Source organism: Podarcis gaigeae (assembly GCF_964106915.1).
Source record: "Podarcis gaigeae genome assembly, chromosome: 8".
Classification (NCBI taxonomy): domain Eukaryota; kingdom Metazoa; phylum Chordata; class Lepidosauria; order Squamata; family Lacertidae; genus Podarcis; species Podarcis gaigeae.
In genome coordinates, this window is record NC_139684.1 from 16550912 (window position 1) to 16578450 (window position 27539).

At 45.8% G+C, this 27539-nt stretch overlaps 1 protein-coding gene across 1 annotated transcript in view; it reads right to left on the bottom strand.

The window, feature by feature from the left end:
- The window catches only part of PEX14 (peroxisomal biogenesis factor 14), a 114728-nt gene that overhangs the window by 74751 nt on the left and 12438 nt on the right, over positions 1 to 27539 (bottom strand). The gene's annotated exons all lie outside the window — the stretch shown is intronic.

The window sequence follows — 27539 nt, forward strand, 5'->3', positions numbered from 1 at the left end:
GTAGGGCTGTCGGCCGCGCTGTAAATATTCCATGAATGAATGGACTCCTTCAGCCTCCCGCGAGGGCCATCCGGCATCTTTTATGGCCATTACGTTCAACTATTTTTTAAAAAACCAAAGACCTGTCATGATAACCTGACCAGGGAGGGAGAGAAAGGGCTCCATCAAATCGCAGCAAACCAGACTCTCAGGGAGGCGGGGAGCGCAAGCTTCCTCCCGAGCACCCATGCAAAGATCACACTGTCCACAGTCAAATTCAGGTGTTCTGAAGCAGCACAGGCGCAGGCTCAAAGCCCTGTTGACCCTTGCTCCCCATGCAAAGATCTCGGTCTGAAACCGTTCATTCCCAAAATGATGCCTCATGGAATACGAGGGAGGGACATTAGCGTGCTGCATGTAAAGATTGCTGCACACCCAAGATCCTTGCAAATTCCGGAGAGTGTTGGGTGATTCATTTGGGGTTGGGTGGAGGGCAGGTTAGCCCCCGCAGTCTACGCATACACAAGAGAATAAGGATTTGGGAATGCGAACAAGGTTAGAGAATTTGGGTGGATGGAGCAAAGCACTGAAAAAAGTGTGCTAATAACAAACCACTCTTTGCAAGAAGAAACATAGGTAGCTGTCTTATACCATTAGTCCGTCTAGACCAGTGCTGTCTACACAGACTGGCAGCAGCATTCCTGAGATTCAGACAAGAGCTACTTAAGGATGCCAGGGACTGAACCTGGGACTATCCATGTGCAGAGTAAAGGCTCTACCACTGAGATACATTTCACCTAGAAAGCTAGCAAATCAGGGATAAAGGTCACATGGTCCATTACCTCATTCTCTGTGGGCAGACTTGGCCTATTTCTGCTTGCCTTCTGCACAGACAAGGGTCACCCTCTCTGGGCCTAAGCAGAGATGCTGCAGCGTTATCCGTGCTTGGGGGAGACTGCCTGTTGCGCTTCTGCATGAGTCCCTGCTCTGCTATTGTCTTCTTTCAATCAGTTGCTTCTGGGGCCAGATAATTCTGCATCTCAGTATCAGGCAAGGCTGGGTCATCCACAGCAGGGTGATCTGTCCTTGGAGAAATCTAGCTGCTGCAGCACCACTACATGACACCAGGCTCTGAATTTGTTTCCTTCCAGACAGAAGGCGCTTTCAGATCAGCAGGTGACCCACATAGAAAAACAGGTTGAAGGTTGCTTTGTGGACTGGTGAGTCTTACTCTTTACACACAAACTCCAAATATAAAGCGTTCCTTACCTCTAGCATCACAAATTTGGGAAACCGGTTTCAACAAAAGGGATTGAGGCCCTTGCGAAACAAGAGAGAGAGAGAGCAGGTCTTGCATGCAAAGCACTATTTTGTGTGTGTGTGTGTTTGTGTGTGTTTTTCATTTTCCCCAAACCTTGAAGCAGTCAGCACATGTCAAGCATTATTACAATTACACTTTTTACCTACTAAAAAATTAATAACCAATTATCTTCTTCAGGGAGGGAGGGAGGCCGGCAGGTCCTTTACCTACGCAAGAAGCACTGCGAGGCACCAGCAGATTAAAGACACGCGTCATATATTTACAGAGGACTGCTACCTGGGTACAATGATTCAGCTCATACAGAAGTGTTTGGATGTAAAACAAACAAACAAACAAAGAAACCCAAAACCAAAAGAACAATGCAGATTACTCTGTTAGCAAAGACAAGAACAGTCCTTCTATTTGGGTCTGGCAGACAACTTCCTTCCAAATTTATCAAGACAAGATCCTAGTCCTTAGGCTTTTATTAAAGTTTTCCATCCAGGTACACAAGCTGTATCCAATGCTAGTCCTACTCAGAGGACACCCACTGAAATGAATGAGCATGTCTAACTTCAGTTCATTCGTTTCAGTGGGTCTACTCAGAGTTGGGAGCAGGTCCAAGGTCTGCTTGAAGCCAAATATCAGAATTTGGAAGGAGAAATTGTGTGGGCAGAAAGGCCAGCAAAAGTATTTGTGTAGGAGCAGCAAGGTGTGGGTGGAGCTCACTGTAGCCCCACCTACATCTCATCACAAGCCCCACCCATAACACAAGCAGGTGATGTGCCACACCCATATTTCATAAAACGCCCCACCCAGAAAGGAAGGCACTGCCCACAGACCATAATAAAGCCCGCCCAGAGTACAAAAAGGACCACCTTACCCCATATTTGCCCACTCAGCTGCTCTAGAGTTTGGAACTGGCACAGTTACAGGTGCCACGTAATACTTGTTCGGCACTCATAAGAAAGCAATGTTTTAGTGTGGCAGAACCCTAGACTTTGGAACCCCCTGCCTATTGACACCAAGTGTACTCTTTAAAGTGCCTGCTAAAAACATTTTTGTTTAGGCAACCCTATCCAGACGTGTATAATGTATAATGTGTTTTGAACTGGTTTTTAGCTTATCCTTGATTTTCATTATTTTTTTTAAGTTTTCAAGTTGCTGCTTTTAACTTTTTTCCCCGTTGATAATTCCATTGGTTTATTCTTTCCTGTAAACCGCTTCGGAGGTGTGTCGTCCCCCCCCCCCTTATTCCCAAAGTCAACCCTTCGCCCCAAACGGGGCACCATCCTTTCATTTGGACACTAGTTCTCTACTGGGTCCAGGAGCACCATCGTTAAAAGGTTTTCTGATTTTCCTTCTCTCCCTTCTTTTCCTTTTCATGTTTCTTCTAAAATGGCCCCCACGCCACAGTATTCTCATCTATCCCACCCCATCAATGGTAACCCAATTTGAATGCCTCCAAGCCCTGTCTGGAGGGCTTGCTGGAGAAATCAACGCTTTTTATCTTAAGGATTATGGATCGCTGCTTGGCTGAGTACCCATTTTTGCAAATATATATATATTATTATTATAATTGCAATGGAGGATCTGATGCCTTTCACTCTTCCGACCTCCCAAAATGAAATCTCACATTTGGTGGCGGGGCTGGTTTCCTCCTGGCCTTACTTTCCTGCAGGAAAACCTCTACACCCCTCCCAAACCACTGCCTGGTTCTCTCTCTCTCTCTCTCTCTCTCTCTCTCTCTCTCTCTCTGCCTGGCCTTGTCCAACTCTTTTTAAGCCATGCAAAGATTTATTAACATTTACAGTAAAAACAAATAAAATAAAAAAAATGCTGAAGTAAGAAACGCGGTGAGGTAAGGGCTGCAAGCTGCTAGCACCATTTATCTGCGGAAATCCAATTAGCACTCGAGTGCCAAAGATACCTGGAAAAGCGCTCCCAATCGAATCAAAAAATGATACAAAAACATTAACCTGATGGGCTTAAAAAGTCCACATTTAAAACATTTAAAGTAATAAAGGCCCTTTTATTGAGTCTTTTCTATATTTCATTACGGTCCAAATTGACCAAATGCACTTTTCCAAGGCTGAGGTTTTGTTTTTAGATTTTTATTCATTTATTTTTTGAAAAAACCCAAGCCTCTTAAATCGAATGCTTTTTTTGCAAGGGGGGGCAATCCTCCCTTGCTAGGTTTTCATGCTCAAGCAAAAACAGCATTTTCATTGTTGTAATCTTTAAAAAGGAAAGGAAAGTAAATATAATAGAAATAAGAATTTCTAACAAGGAGAGTGAAAGCAGAGAATCAAAAAATTGTAGGGTTGGAAGGGATCCCAGGGAGGGAGGTGTCATCCAGTCCAACCCCCTGCAAATAACTGAAGTAGCAGAGTATAAGAAATTTATTTTCGCTTCCCATTATTATTATTAGCTTATTTATTTAATGAAATGCATCCACTGCTAGATTGCCAAATAAATAAAAAAGATTCTCAAAGTCATTTACAAAAATAACAAAACAATAAAATTATGGGTAAAAACAGTTAAAACATCCAAAAAATAAAATCAGCAATAAATTAAAAGCAGGTGAAATCACACACCAGCATTATACATATCAGCATATCCAGGTAGGCTTGAATAAACAAAAAATGTTTTTTAATGAAAAAGAGTACAGTGATAGCACCTGCCTAATGTCAATAGTCAGGGAGTTCCAAAGGGCAGGTGTTGGGAAACCTCCAACTAACGCGTCCCATCAGCACAAGGATTTCCTGCTTGCACAGTGGGTCTTTCCCCCATGTGCTCCTCAACTCTTGATGGTTTGGGGAACCCTTAGAACAGATTGTCTGGTCCAAGCCTGGTTTAAAGATAAGGGTCCATAAATAAGGAGCCCAGGAGCCCTGAAGCTCCAAGCCAACCTGGTCAGCAGAAGGAGCATGAACACAAGCCTTGCCCATGGTGGCGAGAGGCATCATATTCTATCGGAATTATATGGATGTAGCCAACTGAGGCCCCAGCCACATTACACATTTAAAGTGGAATCAAACCACTTTTATCATTTCCCCTAAAGACTCCTGGGTGGTGGGAATGGTAGCTTTGTGAGGGGTGAACTACAGTTCCCGGGATCCTTTGGTGGAAGTCATGTGCTTTAGGTGGTTGCGACCTTGGAAGAGACACTTTCCCTTCTGCACTCTCTTGCTCACAAACGGCCACAGAGAAAACAGAATGCCTCTTCTAGCATCATCTTAGAAGGAAAATCCCCCGTTTTTCCCTATCCCTTGCACACACACAGAGAAGTTGGTCTACTAGTACATAAAAGAGGCACTCTGCCTGCTCTCACTCTCTCTCACAAGCACACAGGAGAATGAATCTTTTAGCTTAATACTAAAAGAGGCATTCTCCCCCACACACAGAACGCCTTTTTTAGCCGTACCTTAAAGGGATGCGGGTGGCGCTGTGGGTTAAACCACAGAGCCTAGGACTTGCCGATCAGAAGGTCGGCGGTTCGAATCGCCGCGACGGGGTGAGCTCCCGTTGCTCGGTCCCAGCTCCTACCAACCTAGCAGTTCGAAAGCACGTCAAAGTGCAAGTAGATAAATAGGTACAGCTCCGGCGGGAAGGTAAACAGCACTTCCGTGCGCTGCTCTGGTTTGCCAGAAGTGGCTTAGTCATGCTGGCCACAAGACCCAGAAGCTGTACACCAGCTCCCTCGGCCAATAAAGCAAGATGAGTGCCGCAACCCCAGAGTCGGTCACGACTGGACCTAATGGTCAGGGGTCCCTTTACCTTTAAAGGTGACATGCATGGGGTGTATGGGGTATCAGGGGAGGGTAGTACCTCTGGTGGGGGACACGTCATGCCCCTTCTGGAGTAGTTTGTCCACCTTTGGTCCCCACCATTCACTCTGCTCTCAACTGCGGCTTCTAGAAGCTGTCAGCATGCGACAGCATCCACACCCTGGGAACTGGCTTTGACTGGCCAGCTACGCCAGGTGATGGTAGCTGATAGGTCCCAAACCCTATGTGACTTAGGGACTTCCCCTGCATGTGAATACAGGCTTTGGCGGATTGAGCAGATGAGACCAACAGTGGGTCCAATGGTTAAGGCGGTTTTCTGCACGTGCTGTAGACCAGAGGTGTCCAAACTTTTTTCAAAGAGGGTCAGATTTGATGAAGTGAACATGTGTGAGGGGCAACCAAAGTTGTTGAGTTGTGTTGTTATTTTCTGGAATTTAACACCAGGACATATACTGCCACGGGGGCCGGATTAAATCAACCGGAGGGCCAGGTTAGGCCGCCGAAACAGACTTTGGACATGTCTGCTGTAGATGGAAGTGAGGGGCAGATGGGGCTCGTCAAAACAGGAAGGTAGCACATCTAGGAGAAGTAAAACTCTGACCATAAAGCTCTGCTGCCTTGAGGGATATATTTGGGAGGAGAAAAGGCTAAGGACAAAATCCTACACACAAACCCAAAATGGAGCCCCTAAGATGGTTGGATAGCACCTTGGACAAGAGGGGCTCTTGTCGTCTAGGCAGCCCGGGATCTCCATACACTTGCACCCCAGGAAAGTCACTTTGGTGCTGCTAATGCAGGAGCTTGACTTCACCCATCCACCCACCCACCAGAGGTGCACTCCACTGTCTCTCGAGACAGATGGATGCCAGCAACAAAGAGGTGGCAATCCTTCGTCGTCGTCGTCCCCATAAGCACACAGAAGACAGAATGCATCTTTTAGCCTAATCTAAGAGGCGGAATTCCTTTTTTCCTCACGTAAAGGAGGAGATACATCTTCTCAGGGGTAACTTCCCAGCTATCATTTTTGCATTAAAAGAAACATTTTTAAAAATGCTGCCTTGCTAATGTGGAACGCCTTTTTTAAGCCAACTAAAAGGCTTTTAATTGGACTAATCTAACCAATTAACTCACTGCAGCCCTTAGCTGCTGCTTCCAAAATCACTTCTGTGTTTTTAGAATGTTTTGCAGGAAACCGCTCCTGTGAAACCCCTCTGACTAATAACAGCTTTGGATTTTCACCACTTGCTTAAAAAACACATTTCTTTACTTAGGCATTTCCAGGCCGCTAACTCGTAGCGCCAGCTTTTAACGAACCTCAGAACATCTTTTAGATATATTTTTTTAATTTGTTGCAGCTGTATGGTTTTATTTTGCTGCTTTTTTTTCTAAACTGCCTTATAATCATTCTGGTGAAAGGCGACAGATAAGTGATTTTAAATATGCAAACGAACCTAAAATAAAGTATTGTACATTCGAGCATTCAAAGTGCTTTACAGTCATTATCATGTTTGTGATAGTTGCAAAAACCCTGTAAGGCAGGTTCCCCGGTTCGATCTCCAAGTAAGTGGGAATGTCCTCTGCCTAAAATCCTTGGAGAGATGCTGCCAGTCAGTTGTAGACCAGTGTTTCTCAGACTTGGGTCTCCAGCTGTTTTTGAGCTATAACTCCCATCATCCCTGCCCACTACGGATGATAGGAGTTGTAGTCCAACAACAGCTGGAGACCCAAGTTTGAGAAACACTGGCGTAGACAATACCAAGGGTCTGATTCGGTATAAGGTAGCTTCCTGTGATCCACCTTCCATGCAGAATCATAGAATTGTAGATTTGGAAGGGGTCACAGAGGTCATCTAGTCCAACCCCCTGCAATGCCGGAATCTTTTGCCCATTGTGGGGCTCAGACTCATGTTCTACCAACTGAGCTACCCCAGTAGGATAGAAGAACCCCAACATCTCCAGGTGGGGCACAGAAAGATTCACTGGCTGAGATCCCATAGGGTTACTGCCATTCAGAGTTCACAATACTGAGCTCAATGGACCAAGAGCCTGCCTCTGTAAAGGGCAGCTTCCTACAAAAGAGGAGGAAAGAGGAAGGTGAAGAAAGAAAACAAGTCCCAGCAACCCACCCAGCGTAGCTCAGTCAGTCCACTGAGTGGAGGGAAATCAGAAAGAGAAATCGTTAGCTAGTCCACAGTGCATCTATGCTTGGAGATCAATTCATTTACCACTGGCCCTGTACATTTACAGAAAAGTACTTCTGATATAATAAAGGGCTCATAAACACGCAGAAATTGGGTTAGGCCCGTTTCGAATTCCTGCCAAACAACGGCTCAGAAAAATGAAGCTCTATTTTAATTAGGTGGACTTCCAATGAGTGATTCGATCAGGGCCAAGGCCGTCTAGATGCCATTTCGGCTCAGTGGCCTCCGCGTACACGGGCTAAGAGCACTTCTGATGAGATTAGGGGCCTCCTCTGCCCCGCTCTGGATTGCGCCAGGCTCCCCGCTGGCTGCATGAACCTGGACGATTGGGGGGGGATTGCGCACTCGAAGGAAACCCAGCAAAAGGCTCACCCAGCAGGCGACCCTTTCCATTGGAGAGCTATGCAAGACAGACAGATCTACCTGGAGATGTAGGGGATTGAACCTGGGACCTCCTGCAGGCGGCAATCAATCCCTAAGCTACAACCAGTTCCCTAAAAACAAAGCAGCAAGATTCTAGTCCTCATTGTTCTGAACAAAAGGCTGGTTTCAACAAGAGCATAGGAAGCTGCCTCATGCATTGACCGGCAATGGCTCTCTCACTGGCTCTCCCAGCCCTAACTGGAGATGCCGGGAAATGGATGCAGGATGTTCTGCATGCCAAGCAGGTGCTAACCACTAAGCTACATTCCCTTCCCACGTACATTCCTACCAGAATGGGAGCTGGCGTCAGGCCATGGTCTTGAACTGCCGGTACCTGGATTTCAGAACTTCGGCCCTCTGGTAAGTTTGCAGGTCTAGGTCTTTCCGATTCCCAAGCAAGCCCCACCTTCAGAGTTTGGTTGCGCTGGTCAGCTTTTGCAGGAAACCATGGACGAGAACCAGGAAGGCGGATCTGCTCTGCTGTGCCAGCCATCCTGATGTGGACCCGCAGACCAAGGTAAGGTACTCTGCAGCCTTTCCTAAACTGGGTGCCCTCCATATGTTATGGGGCTACAACTCCCATCAGTCCCAGGCAGCACAGCCAACATTCAGAGATGATGGGGGGTATTGTCCGAAGCATCTTGAAGGAACCTCGTTTAGGGAATGCTAGTCGAAAGTCTAAGCGGCCAATCCCCCAAACTTCCTAAGAAGCCAATCAGTCAGGATGACAAGGCTGCAGACCATTGTGGGCGTTGTGAAAATTACTATCCCGGTTGCGATTATATGCCCGTACCCAACCCAAAGCTAGGCTCTCTCAGGGCAAGCTCTGACATGACTACTCTCTGCATTTTTATGGACAAAGTGCGAAGGGCAACAGAGGCCTTAACAATCCAGTAAATCCTAAAAGTCTGCGGGAACTGAAGCTTTGGTCTCTGCAGGGAGATTTGCTGTTGCTCTCAGGCCGTGGCACCATTAGGGGACTTTTTAAACTTAGAGAAAAGGCAAGTACAAGGTGACACGATATGCGTCTATAAAATTATGCATGCCATATACGAAGGTTTTTCTCCCTCTCTCATAACACCAGACTTTGCAGGCATCCAATGGAATTCAGGAGAGACAAAAAGGAAGCATTTCTTCTTGGTAGAGCATGAGACTCTTAATCTTAGTGTCAGGGGTTCAAGCCCCACTTTGTGGAAAAGATTCCTGCATTGCAGTGGGTTGGACTAAATGATCCGAGAGTTCTCTTCCAACTCTAAAGACATCTAAAGCACTGTTAACCCACTTTAAGCAGCTGTTGCTTCCCCCAAGCAATCCTTCTGGGAGCTGTAGTTTGTTAAGGGTGCTGCAATTCCCTGAGTCCCCTGGGGAAGAGGGTCTGATTGTTAAACTGTGCTGGGAATTGCAACTCTAAGGAGGGGAAATAGCAACCTCCTCGTAACTCTCAGAATCCTTAACAGAATACCGTTCCCAGGATTCTTCAAGGGAAGCCACGACTATTTAACGAGGTCTCATGCTGCTTCAAACGCATGGCGCATAGTTGGCCTGACAAAGACACAACGTTCTGGGTGGGTTCCACTATTATTTCCTCGGAACGGCAAGATGAAGTCGGAACACAGAGGAATTTGAAGAACTTCGGCGCACCTTCAGAGGAGAATTGTGCTTGCTACGGTGAAGGATAGGTTGCGCTGGCGTGGGCGCCGCAAAACAAAGACGAAAGATAAAAATGGTGGATGTCCTGGGATTGCTTTGGACAAGCGGTCACTCTCACCGCGCGACTCCCGCACTCCACCCCACCCGAGACTTTTCTCAAGGGGAAACTGGCCATCGATCTCGGGACACGCAACTTCCAGGGCCGTTCCTTATCTCAGAACAGCCTCTGCCGCGAATTCCTGCCTACGCTTTAATGTTTAAATTATTAAATGCATTAATGTATTTACATTATTCAAGTCTTATGTGCATTTTTCTCAGATAATTTATGTATAAGAGTTTGAATGTCCATGACTGTTAATGTCTACAAGCCTTCCTGTTCATTATTGATTCTGGAAAGGAGGGGAGGGGGAGGGAGGGAGCGGGGTGGGGGGGAGAGAGAAAGCTAGTGTTTTAATGCCTTATTTTTAATGTATTAAGAGTCTGAATAAGTGCATTCTCTTTTTTCTTTTGTAATTTCATAATTTAAGTAGTGCATTTATTAAACTGACACAGTATGAATTGTGGTGAAGGCTGGCACTGGTCCAGCCTGCCAAAGCAATTCGACCAACCATCACGCTGCACTCTGCAAATCTCGCAGTAGCTTTTGCTCCAGACCTCAACGATCTCACTCTCTCCTTTCAGAAACTGGGGAGGGTGCAGGAGTTTCTTTCAAAGTGCACACTGCCTTTCCCTTTTGACAGCTGCTCACCTCCGGACAACTCATTCCTCCTTTTTTCTCCTGTTTGCGTACCTGTTCGCTGCAAACAGAACATTATTCTCATGTACCCCAGGCGGAGATAGAACAGTTTTGGTTTTCTAACAAAAATAATATGGTCATAAGTTTTCTTTTTTGGAGAGGGAAGAGGTTTGAGGGTGTAGTGTGACTGAAAAAGGCCCACAATTAACACATGTGGCTTCCCCCACCAAATTCTGAGAACTGTTGTTCATTTAGGGTGCTAGGAATGGTAGCTCAGTGACAAGCACACTATAGTCCCCAGAATTATTATTTTTTGGGGGGAGGGAAGCCATGTGCATGTCAAATGTGCTTCGAAATGTTAAGTGCAAATGTGACCCAGGTTCAGACCACAGGTAAGGTGCGGAAAGGACTCCTGCCCCGAAACCTTGGAGAGATGCTACTGGTCATTGTAGGAAATACTGAGCTAGATAAACCAATGATCTGACGCAGCGTAACATCATCAGGAAGGACCTTATCCTAAGGTTACCAGATTGTTTTCAATGAATCCAGGGACACTTTTCAACTTCAATTGATTTTGTATGGGGACTGATTTGTAAATCCAGGGACTGTCCCCGGGAAACTGGGATTTCTGGTAACCTTACCTTATCCAACTAAGCCCTGCTCGAAGCAGAACCAAAGTTAGCCATGAATTTAACGGACCCATTCATTTCAATGGGTCTTCTCTAAGTAGGCCTAACAGTGGATACAAACCTTTGTGGGTTTTTGTTTTCTTTAAAAAGGATGTATTTTAAGTGGCTGGTGATTGGGGTGGCAGAAGCCAACACCACACACCTTTTGACAGATTGTAAGCTTAACCTCTGCTTTCATTTGTCTTGCAACAAAAACACCACAGCGGCAGAACACCCTGCAGAGAGCGGAGGAGCCGACTCTGCTGGGTCCAATGGCGTGCCAGCAACCTACGTATTGCACAAGTGGCAGTGTGTGCGTGTGTGTCTATGAGTAACTTTTGTGGATTTATTTGGAAGGCTGACTAATGGCTTGTGTACATGGGAGGTAATTTCCTGCTGGTTTGAAAAGGTCCTTTACAGTCCCCCATTCCCCCCCCCCATTGTATAATTAGTGCCTATTGTCGTGCTTGTAACAGAGATCAAAGTAGTTGCAGGTGGTACCTTCTCTCCCCTTTTCTGTTTAGAAAAACAAATGTTCTTCTATTACTAGCTGCCGCTGTTAAAGATTTCCCACCTTCACGGTGAAGGGAGCCAGCCCTGAGGGGAAACTGTGGCTCAGTGGCAGAACTCCTATCTTGCACGCAGATTGTCCCGGATTCGATCCCAAATAGGAGATGGAATAAGACTCCCTATCTGAAACCTTGGAGAGTCGCTGCCGGTCAGTGTAGACAATACTGAGCTAGGTGGACCAGGCAGCTTCCTATGTTCCCAGCTCTTAAGGGGAGGTCCGTAGCTCAGTGCAATTTCTCAGCTTCTCTCGGCCTGAACACAAGACGGCATCCCTGTAACATGATCAACGGCTCAATCTTGTGGAAGCGGACAAAAGGGGGGGGGGGGGGAAGAAAAAATAAAAGTGTCGGGGAGGGGGAAATGTTGTTGTTGCAAAGTTCCTGGCCGCTGTTTTAAGAGAGCTGACTCTGCCATTTCTAAGGTTAAGTTTGTGTTTTCCTCCCTCCCTCCCAAACGGGCTTACTCATTACCATTCTTTAACTGTTACAATTTATATCAGCATATAATGTTAAATAATTACAGGGAACGAAGGCTCACTCTGGCGAGGATATAAACGCACCGTGGGATTCTACAGATTTAAACAAATAACGCGCGCGGCAGGGGGGCGAGCGGATGAATTAGCATTAATACCCTGCTTGGGAGATCCCAAGGCTGCTCTGCTGTTTAAATACAGATCCTTTTCTGCAACCATCGCGGGCGAGATGACAGCTCGCCGAGCCAGGAGGGGAAGCGGCTGGGCCCCGCCGTGGTGGGCTTTTCGGGCAGCCGACAGAGGGAAGACAAGAAGGCAACCCTCAGCAAACACTCAATGGGGCACATCAGCTAAAAATAAATAAAAGAACTCCTGTTTTAACAGTTGGTAGCAGCCAGCTAGATTAAAACCTTCCCTTTTAAGGGATGCACGGGATCGCCAGCTAAATGGAAGAGTTGGCAGCACCCTTGGCCGGCTCGCAAGAGGAGGGAGACGGAGAGTTGCTGCAGAGGACCTGCCTGCTACCAGTGACGTCCAGGGACATGAACAGGGTCTGCGCATGATCATAGGAAGATAAGAAGCTGCCTTGTGCAGAGTCAGGCCATTGTGTCCACCCATCTCAGTATTGCCTCCTCTGAATGGCAGCTGGTCTCCAGGGCTTTGGTAGAGTCTTATTCCATCTCCTACCTGGAGATTAAACCTGTGTGTGCAAGGCAGATGCTCTCTCTTTGAACTATAGTCTTTATCCAGGGCTGACTCCTTTCCTTGGGGGGTAGGAGATCTTAAACGGGCAGCTCATGACAGAAGACCATTTAGTCTGCTAAACAGAAAAGGGGAGAGGATGTACCACCTGAAGGAGCAATTTGATTTCTGTTAGAAGCATGGCAACAGGCAATACAATTATTTATTTGTTTGTTTGTTTGATTGATTGTTTAAAAAAGGGTGATGAACACAGGAGAAGTTTCTTTTCAGGCTGGCGGGTAACTTATCTCCTATGTAAAGTCATTAGTCACCCACCCAAACGAATCCACAAAAGTTACTAGAACACAGCACATTTAATACCTATGCACAACTGTTTTATTATTTCTTACGGTTTCAAAACATTTAGGAGACCAGCATTTATCACTGATTTCAAGAGCAACTCATGCAAGTCACTTGTGCCAAAACAACCTGGATTCCCCAGTCACAAATGTGCCAGGACCCGGATGGGGACACACACACACACACACACACACACACACACACACACGTAGCCTACCATGTAGAGTTGCTGTAAAGATGAAATGGGGGGAGAACCACGTACCCCACCTTGAGCTCCTTGGAAGTAATGTGGAAATGAATGTAATGATAATCATTTTTTGTCTACTGACTGGGGGGGTTTTGTTTTGTTTTTCCCCCAAAATGACCCCTGAATTTTTGAATTTTATTGATATTGATGCTGCATTTTATGTTGTATTTTATGCTGTTTTTAAGTTGCATTTTAATCAATGTTTTATATTAGCTGTCAGCCATCCTGAGCCCAGTTTTTAAACCGGGAAGGGTGGGGTATAAATAAAAAATATTTTTTTATTAATAATAGGAGAAGGATTCTTCCTCGGGTGCCCGCCCCCCACTTCTGAGATTGGGCAGGCAGCAACCGCACAGCTATGGACTTCCTACCCCTGCAACTCTCTCCCCAGAAAGGCTTTCCTGGTACTTCCTTGCATATCCTTTCAGCCTTGGGCAAGGACTGCTCCCCCCCCCCCATTTTCCCTTTTATTTTTTAATTATTTGAATTGGTTCCCTCTGACTGCCCTTTCCTTGACTGCTTCTGCTGCTTTTAATTGCACCTTCATCTTATCGTTCCCCAGTTTTAGTGCTTTAATTGCTATTGTTTTTAAAATCAAACCCCGGGGAGCAGAAACACTTCCGCTGACAGACAGGAGATAAATCTTTTAAGAAAGAAAGAAGCCACTCTCACCCAATTCGCAGGGAATTTGTTCCGGCTCGCCTGCAGGCAGCCACTCTTCGCCCTGGGCGAGCCTCTATTTACCAGCCTGCCATTAGTACCGCTGTGCAATTAAGTTGGAGGGAAGTCCAGTTCTGGCTGAGAATTGCCAGCGTCTCTCCTCGACAAACCTGTGACGTTTTTGCTGCTGGCTGCTTTTTAAAGAATAGAATCCCAATCAAGATGAGCTGTTCTGATGTGACAGACCTAGAGCAAGAGGCCTGTGTTGCAGTGAAAGAAGGCTTCATAGATTTTGTCAGGAAGGTATCCTGAACAGAAAATTTTCTTGCAGAATTCCCTTAAGATTTCTCATTCCGGGATCATTTCACTGTGAGTGACGCACAATTCTCTAGCATGAGGTGTGGGGAAGGAATTCTTCCAGTACTTTATTTTCACCCTGAAAATTTTCTGCTTGCGTAAATTTAGCAGTACCAGTGAACAGGCGCCAATTAAAATATTAAGCAAAATCAATAGATACAGAATTTTTAGCTTTGTTTACGAAATAAAAGTGAAATAACAATGCCAAATTAGAGCATCAGAAAATTATCTGATGCAAACTGAAAATTCCTTGGTGCAAGTTCCTTTAAATTTGCATTCCCATTCAAAATATTCCAGGAAACCCATGTCACTGACAACAGCATCCTCATTAGAAATGGAGGACAAATTTGATTTGGTTGGCATTTAAAAAGAAACACATCAAATTTGTGAATTTGAAACAATACATGAATAACATAACCTTAGCCTCTAAAATTTGCACTTGGTTTTGAAATGCAGTTCTCCAGCCAAGAAATGCTAACAAAGAAAGTGTGTGTAAATGAGAAAAGAACATTTTTTAAAAAAAAATGCATAATATTTGGGAAATTTGTTTTACAGAAATGTGCATATTTGGGCAAATCAGCACACACAAAATGTGTTTGTTAGGATAAATTTTGCAGTAAAAACCTGACTAATTTTCATGTGGACTAAAATAAATGAATTTCCAAATAGATGTAGAAAAATGTAAGAAACTGAACTTCAGATTGGAAAAATGAGAGAACCCAATATTGATAGATCCAGCCATGACTAACAGACACATAGACACCAGTAAGTTATAAACTTCCAGCAAGGTTTTCAGATTCTACCATCCTTATGGCTTACCTGGAGGATAGACTATTATGCAATGAGGAAAGGAGACTTCCTCCAAGTTTTTGGCTGATTGCAAAAAATACTTGACCCTCGCGAATTAGAATCCTTTCATACTAATGTGCCGCGTATTCATAGGTAGGCCCAATTCTGCTCATCGTCTGTTTGAAATGTTATTTATTAAATAAATAAAGGTAGTTCAGAGATCTCCTGGAGCACCTCAGAATGGTTTACAAACAGCCCAACAAACTTTCCCCAGCTAGGTATGAAGAAAGCTACGGTAAATAAGAGTGAAAAGAACTATGAATTTGCTTCAGTCCTGGGTACAGAATGTGCTCAGAAGCACCCAGTTCATTCATTCTAGTGGTGGGCCTTCTCTACCTATCTCTGATTGGGTGGATCATTTGAGTTCCAGTAGAAGCAAGGCACACAGAAGTAGAATCAGACAAGCTTGGAGTCGGCACCCACCCCTGATGGAAAATATTTAAATGCTGTCTTTGAGAGCAAACTCTCCCCCCCTCAATGCAACTGGCACTTAAAGAGGGGGGGAATGCAATAAAGATACTTGTAGATAAAATATTAAGAAACCAGCTGCTCATAAAAAACAAAACAGCCCACTCCAAATCACCAGATTTTAACCAAAGCAGACCAATGTTTAAAACACACAGACAACCTTCTGGAGAAAGTCAAAGGCAAGTATAGAGATAAGTCTTAAGATATCCTCAAAGGTCCAGCAAAAACTTTGTCCACAACTTTCCAGTTTTTGTAGTGACCTATGCTTATGTTGTATCAAGTGAAAGACTACCTCTAACTTTATCCAATGATATTATGTATTATAAAAAACAGAGGAAAAAACACCTCCAGTATTAAATCATTACTATTTGTCTTGTAATTGGACACAGATGTACATTCTCTGTTTCACTACACTAAAAAATAAATAAATACAACTGTAAACCTTCTGATAATTTTTTTTAAGTGAAAAAAACACCTTGATTCTCAATGAAGGAAAACACTGAGCCTTTATTAGGGGTTTGTGTGTGCATTTCTGCGTGTGTAACAAAACAAAATACTAGTATGTTTTAATCCCTGTATTTCAGGCTTTTATTAGTCTGTAATTTGCTAACCATATAACCTTATATATTATCTGCTGGGTGAATAACCAGAATCCTGTGTGTATGTCCTTTATAAAAAAATCACATAAAATGGGTTTTCTATCAATTTCAAATGGGGGACATTTTTAAAGGTTGAAAGTGAAAATATTATCAGACAGGTGAAATTGTCCTACTAAAATTCAACGCATCCCTTTTCTGTCCCTGTTCATTTGAAGCACCTAAAAAAAAAGAAATACTACCCAGCAAACTTTACCTATGCGGGGTGGGGTGGGGGACTCCATCCTGAACCCCCAATTCTCCCTTTGAAAAGGCTTCCTGGACTATTTACAGAGCAAAACACTCCCATCTGACAGTGGGCTTGAAAACTCAGGCGGCGACGCTTTTTACGATAATGAAAACATCTCAGACATCCGCGGGAGCGATTTGCCCTGCTTGTAACTTCCGCGACATAAGAGGGTGGGGAGAGAAGGAAGCTGGTGTCAGACGGACCGCAAAGTCCGCTCGCAAGCTTTTTATGATCTATATCCCTGCGTGGGAAATTCGGCAGGAGAACAAGGAGGAAGACGGAGAGAGGGAGGGATGAGGTTGTGGGGGAGGGAGGCGGAAAAAGCCTCTCCTCTTTACTGGTCCCACTGTCACTGCAAATAAAGACCACGTCAAGATTTAAACCATAATAATGGGAAAAGCTATAAAAGGTCTTGGCCATAATGTTTCCTCTGCTACCCCCTTTCATAAAACGCTCCCTTTCTTTCTGCTGCGTGCTTTGCAGTAATACATGTAATGCTTTGGAGAACGAGGGAAAGCTCGCAGGGCACGAGAGTGCTGCCCGCCTCCCATTTCCAGAAAGTGGACGGGGATTTCCCCCCCCCCCCAGACCAGTCTCTGTCCAGCTCCCCCACTCTATCCCCCATGGCAAGACACACAGGAAATTCCAAGACAACAAGCCTCATAGGGCAGAAACCGCCAGCAACCGGTAGACGGTTTTTGCAACATGCAACTCACCACTTCATAAGCTCCCATGCCCTGTAGATGACTGAGAATTTGCCTCCCAAGAATGTTGCAGGGCCTCAGTGCAACATCGTGGCTGGCCCCTAGAACAGTCTGTCTGTGCTGCTGGTTAAGTGACTACATTGTAATACCAGAGTGTGGCCCTCCATACCTTTCCATCTGGCCCTCGGCACTCACCTCGGGCCTGCCCTGCCCCCCACAGACCACACCTGTCAGTGGCCTGCCTTGAGCGATTTTTTATCATGTCTGTTCCTTGCCTGGTTGGAGATTGATATAGTGTACAGTGGTACCTCGGGTTACATACACTTCAGGTTACATACGCTTCAGGTTACAGACTCCGCTAACCCAGAAATAGTACCTCGGGTTAAGAACTTTGCTTCAGGATGAGAACAGAAATCGCACGGCGGCAGTGGGAGGCCCCATTAGCTAAAGTGGTACCTCAGGTTAAGAACAGTTTCAGGTTAAGAACGGACCTCCGGAACGAATTAAGTACTTAACCTGAGGTACCACTTTATGCGTTTGTGTGTGTGTGTAGAAATGACTGACATCAATATGGCTGCAATGTAACATTGTCTTTTGCCTCTGGCCCCGTCCACCGCTGGTATGTGGCTTCCCATACGTTGCCTATGTAGGCCTTGAGCTGCAAAGAAGTTCCCCGTCCTTGTTGTAATTACCAAATTCTGAGTCTGAGAAAAGGGAGGAGAGAGGACAGAAATGCAAGCTCTGCTCACTTCTGGATCAGCTGGGGGACAAAGAAGCAACAGGCTTCCTTGGTGGTTGCTGAGCATCAAGAGAAAGGTGGCACAAATTTTTCAAGCGTGCCGGATACAGCATGCCTTTATTGACCCAAGTGTAACTAGACTAGAGGTGAGGAGCTGTTTTCAGACAGAGGGCCACATTACCGTCCAGGCAACCTTCCAGGGGCCACAAGCAAAACGGTGTGGGACAGGAAAATGTTAAAATTTACTCTCTATCCTCCACCCAGGCAGGTAAAAGTTCAAGGATGCATTCTAGTCAAGCAAAAGGCTCAGGAAGGGAGCAGAGCAGAGTTGTGGGGGGGGCGTGGCCTGGGGGAAAGGGGTGTAGCCTAGAGAGAGTCCAGAGGGCAGGAGAGAGTAGACTGGGCCAGACAATCTAGTACAGTGGTTCTAATAAGTGTGGCACGCACACTGGTGTAGCAGGAGAGGATGGAAAGTGTGGCAGGAAGATTCAAGGACAATCAAAGGAACATTTAAACCTTGGCCTACTACTGTGAGGCCCTGACTGCAAGAATGCTGGACTAGACAGACTTTTGGTTTAGAAGCCACCAGGCTCACTTTTATCCTGAACAGACAAGTCGCTTCCCCACAACTGCTCCTTCTGCAACACAACCTGCAATGCATCTCCTCTGCAGGGTTGCTTGTAAGGTGTTTAGCGTTCACAGCAAGACCATGGGCTGCATCTAAAGGTAAAGGTAAAGGGACCCCTGACCATTAGGTCCAGTCATGGCCGACTCTGGGGTTGCGGCGCTCATCTCGCTTTATTGGCCGAGAGAGCCGGTGTACAGCTTCCGGGTCATGTAGCCAGCATGACTAAGCTGCTTCTGGAGAACCAGAGCAGCGCACGGAAACGCTGTTTACCTTCCCGCCGGAGTGGTACCTATTTATCTGCTTGCACTTTGAAGTGCTTTCGAACTGCTAGGTTGGCAGGAGCAGGGACTGAGGAATGGGAGCTCACCTCATCGTGGGGATTCGAACCGCCAACCTTCTGACTGGCAAGTCCTAGGCTCTGTGGTTTAACCCACAGCGTCACCCACGTCCCATTGGGCTGCCTCTAAGTCAGTCCAAATGAGAGTGGCATGAATGAACCAACGTTAAGCCATGTCAATTAATTTCAGGGGGTCTACTCTGGGCAGGACTAGCATTAGACGCGACCAGCTTACATGCAAAGCACTATCATACCACTCTAACCGTCATGGCTCCCCCTGCAAAGAACCCTGGGACCTGCACTTCATCAAGGGGATGCGAGGGGATCCTTTGGGGCCAAGCTATGACTGTTAAAGTGGTATAAATTAGCATAAACCTTTTTTACGCTGGTCTTTGACGCCTGAGTTGCGTGTTTTCGGAACCCACCCATTTGGGAGAGGTAATAAGTTTTTAGCTGTTTTAAATTGCTGTAACCTACGATGGGACCTTGCTGAGGTGATGCGATCTGAATCAATGCACCGCAGAGTGCTTTGAACATGAGTGCCCTATATACAGATGATGATGATGATGATGATGCCACTGTTACAAGGGGACCAAGGCAGCTGAGGGTTTGAGAAAGGTAGTGTCCGAACACAAAGGAGGGATGTGGTGGAAGGCGCAGATGATAATTCTCAGTCGCAGCAAAGTGGCTGTACCCATAAGCACTGCACCCCTGAGGAGCACAGGAAGCTGCTTTGCACAGAGCTCCATCTAGCTCAGTATTGTCTACACTGACTGGCAGCAGCTCTCTCGGGTCTCAGATCAGGGATGGGGCGTCTTTCCCAGCCCTACCTGGAGATGCCAGGGATTGAACCAGGGACCTTTGCATGCAAAGCATGCTATCCGCCAGAGTAACGCGTTCCCCCCCACGCCCCCCTCTTCATGACAAGGCTGTCAATTACAGCCTTCACTTACGAGGCGAAGATTAAATGAGCTAAATATGTAGAGCCTGTCTAAGGAAAATGAAAAAGGAAGGGTGACTGAATTGAGAGGGGAAGAGGCAGAAAGGGGTGTTTTTAAATGGGAGGTAGCAAACTGATGCCCGTTTCTAAAAGAGCAGCACAGATAAGGAGAATTCTGTAGGGTGCTCACCCAGCTTGCCTGACCCTCCACTCCCTCTGCTGTAACACCACCTGCCTAACCACAGCAGACTTCAGATTTGTAAGCTACTTAGTGCAGTTGCTGAACTTTTTCCACTTAAACCTCATGGACAGAGAGGATGCTGCAGAATTCTGTATAATACCTGACACACACACCCCTAAGCTTTGGTTAAGACAGATGTGGGGAACCCTTGGACATCTGGATGTTGCTGAACTACAACTCCCCTGATCCCAGGTTATTGGCCATGCTTGCAGGGGCTGATGGGAGTTGTAGTTCAGCAACTTCTGGAGGGTCAAAAGTTCCCCATTTCTGAGTTAAGAGATTAACAGCAGGACATGGTTTGATGGCCGCCTTTGAGGTTTGAATCCCCCCTTCCTTGATCCAGCATTCTCTCTGTACCAGAGCATTCTCTGGTTGGCCACTGTGAGAACAGGATGCTAGACTGCTTGGGCCACTGGCCTGATCCAGCAACAGGACTCTTCTTATGTACCCAGTTACCCATCTTAACCAGAGTTTCAAGACTGGGTATTTGCAAACCCTGGTTAGGAGGAACCCCGATTAGCGCGAACCAGGGTTTGTGATGCTGCAGATCTATTACCTTTCTTTATAAAGCAGCTTAAACAAAATCAATCAGGCACTGTAGATAAATTAAAAATAAAGAAGTTAATGCCGTAGGAGGCAAGGACAAAAGGAAGGAAAGGAGCAGGGAAGCATAATAGACCCAATAAAGTCAGTCTTCTCAAGCAAGGGCTATAGGATCCAGGCGTTGAAAAAAGGGCAGAGGAGAAAGTAAAAGCATAAGGAGAATTGTTCCATGGCATGAGTTAAAGCAGCGCTGATGTACAGAAGCAGCCCTATGACAAAGGGAAAACCTTTTAGGAATCCCACAAAAGACTTATGAGAAGTTTTAGGGGCTGGTCTAACTCTGAACCATGGGCGGTTGCTGCCCTCTATAGGGCAAGCGGTGTATAGCATGGGATCCCTGGACCCCTCGCAAGCTGCAATTAACAGAGATACTCACACAAAACAGCCAATTCTCCAAATGAGCAGTTTCAGGTGGGTGGCACCAATCTACACAGGCAAGTCCGAAGGCCTCCACGGGTAACATTTCATTCATTTACTTATTGAATCTATGTCCCACCCTTTTCTCCAAGGAACTGAAGGTGGTATGCATCGTTCTCCCCCTCCTCATTTAATTCCCACAACAACCCTGTGAGGTAGGTCAAGGAAAGACTGGCACAAGGCCGCAAGCTCTGTGACACGATGGGGATTTGAACCCGGTGTGTCCCAAGTCCTAGTCCGACACTCTAACCCCTGCACCACATTGGTGCTCAAACCAGCGGCATGCAGTCACCCCCATGGCATGGGCTGCCCTAACATACCTTTGTCAGCCATACCTGTGTACAAGGTAGGAGGAGGCAGGGACGGATTGCATTCAATTACAACGTCTTGTCGGGATGCGCGGGGAATTTCAAGGAAGCGCTGCTATTGATCTGAGGCCAGGCGAGTTAAGCAGAGCTGACAGTTCCCCTTTAAACATGCTCCCTCGGTAAGTACATTTGCATTCGCGGACAGGGCGCGCGCATGAATTTGTCCAGGTCAACACATTAAAAGGAATCGACAGATTAAAAGAGTGCATTTTGCACGGACCACAGGGAAGGGAGGGTGAAGGGGCAAAAAAAAAAAATGAAAGAAAGAAAAGCCACTCGATGAACAGAGTCAGCAGTAAATAGACAAAACCAAGAAAGAAAGGAAAAGAAGAACGATTCAGCTCAGAACTCCACCAAGAGGTCAAGCATCACAGAAAACAGTTTGACAAATTAATGCGTTCTCCCAACAGCCGATGAAAAGAAGTTGGCACAAGACGGAAAAACCATATTCCATCGTTCTCATGGTGGGCGTGCAATGCAGAGAGCTAAGAGACTTTAGCATGTACTGCAAGGGGGCTTTCTACAAACCCTATTCTCTCCCCACCCACAACTCCCTCTAAGTTCCTAGTCCACACTGTTGCAGAGATGGGCTCGTCTGCTTGGCACAGCCCTGAGCTCCCGAGAACAGCCTTGAGAACCCATAAAGGAGAGCCCTGCTGGACTGGAGCAAAGGCCCATCCAAGACCGGCATCATCTTCTCACAGTGGCCAACCACATGCCATTGCAAAATTCTCAAGCAAGACATCACCACCAGAGCACTCTCCCTTCCTGTGGTTTCCAGCAACTGATGTTCAGGAGCATCGCTGCCTCTGGCAATGTCAGCAGAGCACAAGCACTATGACTAGTAGCCACTGAGAGCTTTACCCTCTGTGGATTTGCCCAATCCTCTTTTAAAGCCATCCAGGCTGGTGGCCATCACTGCCTCTTGTGGAAGCGAGTTCCACAGTCTACCTTCCCAACATTTCATAGAAACATAGGAAGCTGCCTCTTACGGACGCAGGCCATTGGCCCACTGAGCTCAGTACTGTCTACACTGACAGGCAGTGGCTCCCCAAGGATTCAGGCAGAGTCGCTCCCAGATCTACCTGGAAATGCTGCAAGGAGCTTTCTGTAGGCAAGGTGGATGCTCCATCACTGGGCTGCAGGCCTTCCCTTCTGCAACGAAACCGAGCTCCACAATTTTATTTTTTTTAAGTTCTCTGCATAATATTTTCCCCAAGGTTCACTTTGAGCAGTCCAGAGAGAGGACCAGGAAGCCTCTAAAAGTCTATATATATTTCCCAATCGGTGCGGGGATTCCCAGACAGTTGGAGTCAGTGGGCAACTAACCCAGAGCCCCCAGTCAAACATTAGTCAGGATAATTTAGGACTGTCAGCCAGAGAAATGCTATCAGCTGAGCGACCTCTGGGCAAGCAGTAACCCTAATGGGCTTATAATGGCCTTGCATTCCTTCAGGCGGGTTCCTGTGGGTTTTGAATGCAGGGAGAGATTCCATCAGGTCTAGAAAAGGCTGGTGGTGCGGGTCAAAATAAAAGCAAGCTTGGTGGTGAGAGGGCGTTTAGCAAACCAAGTAGGATGAGGAGCAGTTGAGAAGAATACGGTATGCTTCGTTGGAGAAAAGAAAGTTAAAGTTCTTCAAATATCAGGAGGGCTGTCACATCAGGGCACGCTGTGGGCCCCACATGCCCTACACATTTGAAGCAGTATCACACCACTTTGTCATGGCTTCCCGCAAAGGCTCCTGGGAGCTGTAGTTTGTTAAAGGTGCCGAGAATTGCAAAGAGACCCCGCCCCCATCTCCTGTCACAGAGCTTCAATACCCAGAATTCCCTGGGAAGAGGGTCTGATCGTTAAATCATTCTGAGAATGGTGAATAACCCCTAAAAGCCCCAAATACTTTTGTATTACTTTACAGGAACGAGGCATCAAATTTAATTAATTAAATAACAACTACTAATACTACTTCTTGATCATTTTAGGCACTCTTTTACAAGGTTCTGCACACACGCACATTGCCTCATCTCCTACAGGTCCTGCAAACTTATCATAATGCAAACATCCTCAATTTGTATTATCTACATAGGTGGAATATGTATGGAGCTGGGTGCAGAACTTTATTTATTTATAAATAGTAAATTTATTAACTATTCTTAATAATAATGACTCCTATCTATGTAGTATTTTGTACACAATTGCATATTTATCTGCAATGCCTTAAATTATCATTCACCCAATACGTGCATGTGTATAAAATATCATACAGATAAGAAGAAATCCAAAATTCTTATTAGAAATATATACCGTGAAAATAATACGCTGAACAAGTATGCATCATCGTTCATCTCGCCCTCACTCCCAACCCTTCATATTTTTCATTTTTTTAAAAAATCCCTCTTTAAAGATGGCAACAATAACCGTTCCGACTCCTGTCCAAATGATCAATCATCTGTACATCATCTAAGCCCTAATAATGCATGTGGATTGATCCAAGCCTTGCACTTTTATCATTCCAATAAACGATAAACGCAAGGTCCGTTTTCCCTATGATCTTTTCAGAAGTTTGCATTTTTTAAAAGAAATTACTTTATTAGATATAACAATGCAGATGTCTGAGAGGTGCAGAAACGAGCAACTGCTTGCCTCATGTTTGAAATGATATCGTCCACAACTTATTAGAAGGAAAATGGTGCAGAGAGGAGAAGTGGTTATTGCAGAGGCTTTAAACAGTTCTACAGATAATAAGATCATGATACCACGGAAGCACGGTCAATAATAGGTCCTGAAATACAATCAAACCCAGATAAGAATCATACTTTGCAGGAACTTGCAAACGACCACCATGCAGCTGCACGGGCCATAGGTTTGGCTTTGCCCTGGAAACTTGCAGAGAATGAGAAAGTTTTTCAGGTATCGCAACGAATAAGACCTTCTTAAATCAGGTATAAAGGGAAAAAGCAGAATTAGTGCTCCATTTTCTATTTCTATGCAAAGTACACTCAGGCCCCTGAAAGATATAGCTTCTACAGTCTTATTGCTAAGAGAAAAGGCTTTTGTCTCCACTGATCAAGTGCAGTTCCACCCGTTCTTTTTACGCAAAGCCAAACTCTTTGCTTTGAGCAGAATGTCCGACCAAGAAAGAAAAAGGGAGGAGAGAGGGGAAAGGCTGTTTAGATTCCACAAGTGCTTGAAGGATCGAGGGGGGAAATTGGGCAGCAGAGAGACAGGCGGGGGGGGGGGGGGGCGGGAGAGAGAGAGAGAGAGAGAGAGAGAGAGAGAGAGAGAGAGAGAGAGAGAACGGCGGCCGTGTCACCGAGCATCTGGACTCAAGGAGAAAGCTGATCCCACGCCAAGGGATGACAAACGCTGGCTGTAAACAGCACCAGAGCGAGCTGCTGACGCTCCGAGAACCACAAGGTTACACTTCCCATCGCGGAGCGTCCAGGCGAAATTTTAATGGGCCAAGACCGACAGCAGGGAAATGAGAGGCCAAAATTAATAATAATAATAATAATAATCGTAGATTACAGCCCCCCCCCGGCCTCAGTCCATTTGCTGCCACCACTGCGGACAAAGGGCGCTGCTGCCTCCCCGTTAGAAGCAGAGCTTGCTATTAAAGATCGCAGAGGTTACTCCAAGGGGACTGGGCTGGGTTTTGATGAACTACGGCGGTGGTTTGGAGAGGACTTTTTGTTGTGTTTCGCTGGCTTAACAAATGGTGGTGATTAAAGTTTCTAGCTCTCAAGCTAATGGGACAGAAGCTTGGAAAGGTAAATGCAATGATGCTTGCAAAATATTTGGAGGGAGGGGGTAATGTCCCAACTCTCTCCCTCCAAAGACTTGTTCCTACATATTCACCCAGGGACAAGGGGCAGTCCTTTCTCAGCTGTTATGGCTAAACAATACTGACAGACCCACCTTTCTAATACAGTACTGTCCACTTCTTCTTTTTTAAAAAAAAACCAAAACGTATAAGAGAGACACCTGAACCTAGAAGCTGCTGCAACATCTTTCGCCAAAGTATCCTGCTCAATTGTGCAACGGGATGCTAGCACGTTTCAAAATGGGGGAAAGGTGGGACAGCGCTCGTTTTGCTCAGGGGCACATCCAAATTTGCCAGGAACCATGCTGAAACCGGCTTGCCCCAGTGAGCAACCTGGCTGCCAAATTCTGCACCAACTGTAATTTCCAAACCGTCATCAGATGCAGCCCTACACATGATGCCTGCCCGAACGAACGCAAGAAGCCCTGGGTAACTAATAAGCTCACACTAGAGGTCTGCGGCACTGAACGACCAGCGAGTCAGGCCGTAAGTGGGGAGCGAACGGCCGATTAGTTAAAAGGGTCTCTACGGATGCGTGGCTGGAAGTGATGACGACACCTAAGCAGAAATGAAGAGGCTACGAGAGGAATAAGAGAGGGAGTAAGCAGAAAAAATTAATTAAAAAGGAAGCAGGATTAAAAGCCCCCGTTCCTTTTCCACATGAGCTCCGTGGTACCCTCACATGCATGAAGGTTCGTTGCGAGATCAAGATTATATTTCAGGGACACTGAATTTTATTTTATATTTTCTTGATTTGTGCTGCGTTTTCCCCCACACCTTTTCCCAACGAATTATTTTTATCTTATATCTATGTCTATATATAGATATATGGCTGCGATGCGTTCCTCTTTTCCTCGGAGCAATTATGAAGCAGTATATAAAGAGCAGGGGAGATGATGTTAATTAAACAGAAGGTAATTTCTGTCAGCCCACAGGGTGGGGGGCAGAGAGTGAGCCGCCTGCCATTCTCCTTGGGAAGAAGGAGAAGAAAAATCAGTGCGAAAGCATAGGTACTTGCATCAGCAAGAAACAGCTTTAATTTAAAAAAAAAAATTGCAGACAAGAGCATGAAGGCACGCGAGGCAGCAAATCTGGAGCTCTGCCTGAGCTTCGTCCTACTAGCAAACCCACTGAAATGAATAGAAATGACAGACGTAGGCCTGTTACACTTTTTGGTGCCTGCTTAAAGCCTGCAAAAGGGACGCGGGTGGCGCTGTGGGTTAAACTATTTAGCTAAATATGTTAAGATAATTTAATTGGAAAAGCTTGCGAATAATAGATAGGCTTAGGATTCAAATATGTAAGGATAAGATTCAAGATGTTTAAAGATAAATTAGAAAGAATGAAAGATGTTAAGTGACTAAGTTAACTTTCTGAGAAAATTGATTTTGGAAAACTGTTAAAATGATATATAATGAAATTCAACCAAGGGGATTTGAGGAAGTCACTAAATAATGTTACCAAGATTTAAACAGGATGTATGTTTGTGTGTCTGTTTGTGTGTTTTAAAATTTTGGGGGAAATTAATAAAAAATTTGAAAAAAATAAAAATAAACCACAGAGGCTAGGACTTGCTTTTCAGAAGGTCGGCAGTTCGAATCCCTGCGACGGGGTGAGCTCCCATTGCTCGGTCCCTGCTCCTGCCAACCTAGCAGTTCGAAAGCACATCAAAGTGCAAGTAGATAAATAGGTACCGCTTCAGCGGGAAGGTAAATGGTGTTTCCGTGTGCTGCTCTGGTTCACCAGAAGTGGCTTAGTCATGCTGGCCACATGACCCAGAAGCTGTATGCCGGCTCCCTTGGCCAATAAAGCAAGATGAGCGCCGCAACCCCAGTCAGCCATGACTGGACCTAATGGTCAGGGGTCCCTTTACCTTTAAAGCCTGCAAGCCTATCCAGTCATGCAGAAGCTACACTAGAGGAGCCTGCTGGATCAGACCAGTGGCCCCATCCAGCATCCTGTCCTCACAGTGGCCAGCCAGATGCCCCATTGGGAAGCCCACAAGCAGGTCCTGAGCACAACAGCACTCTCCTCGTTTCTAATTCCTAGCAACTGGTATTCAGAGGCCAATGGTCTCTGTCCCTGCGTTAAACAGTAGCTAAGGGCAGGAAAAGCAAACAATGGTCTACTTCAGGGATGCGGAACCTCTGGCCCTCCAGATGTTGCCAGACTCCAACTTCCACCAGCCCCAGCCAGCAAAGCCAGTGGTTAGGGGGTGGTGATGAGAATAACATCTGGAGGGAAACAGGTTTCTCCCACCTTTGGTTTGGAGTGAGAAATTTGAGGGTGTGTAAGGCACATGTGTGAAACATCCCAGAATCCTCTGCACCTTGGAGGCCTTCTGCGGGAGGCCTTTCAATAGGGAAAGACGTAGGGTCTGGGAATCTTAATTATGATGCTTTGTTCTATAGCAGGAACACCGAAATCTCAAAATCTGCTTGATGA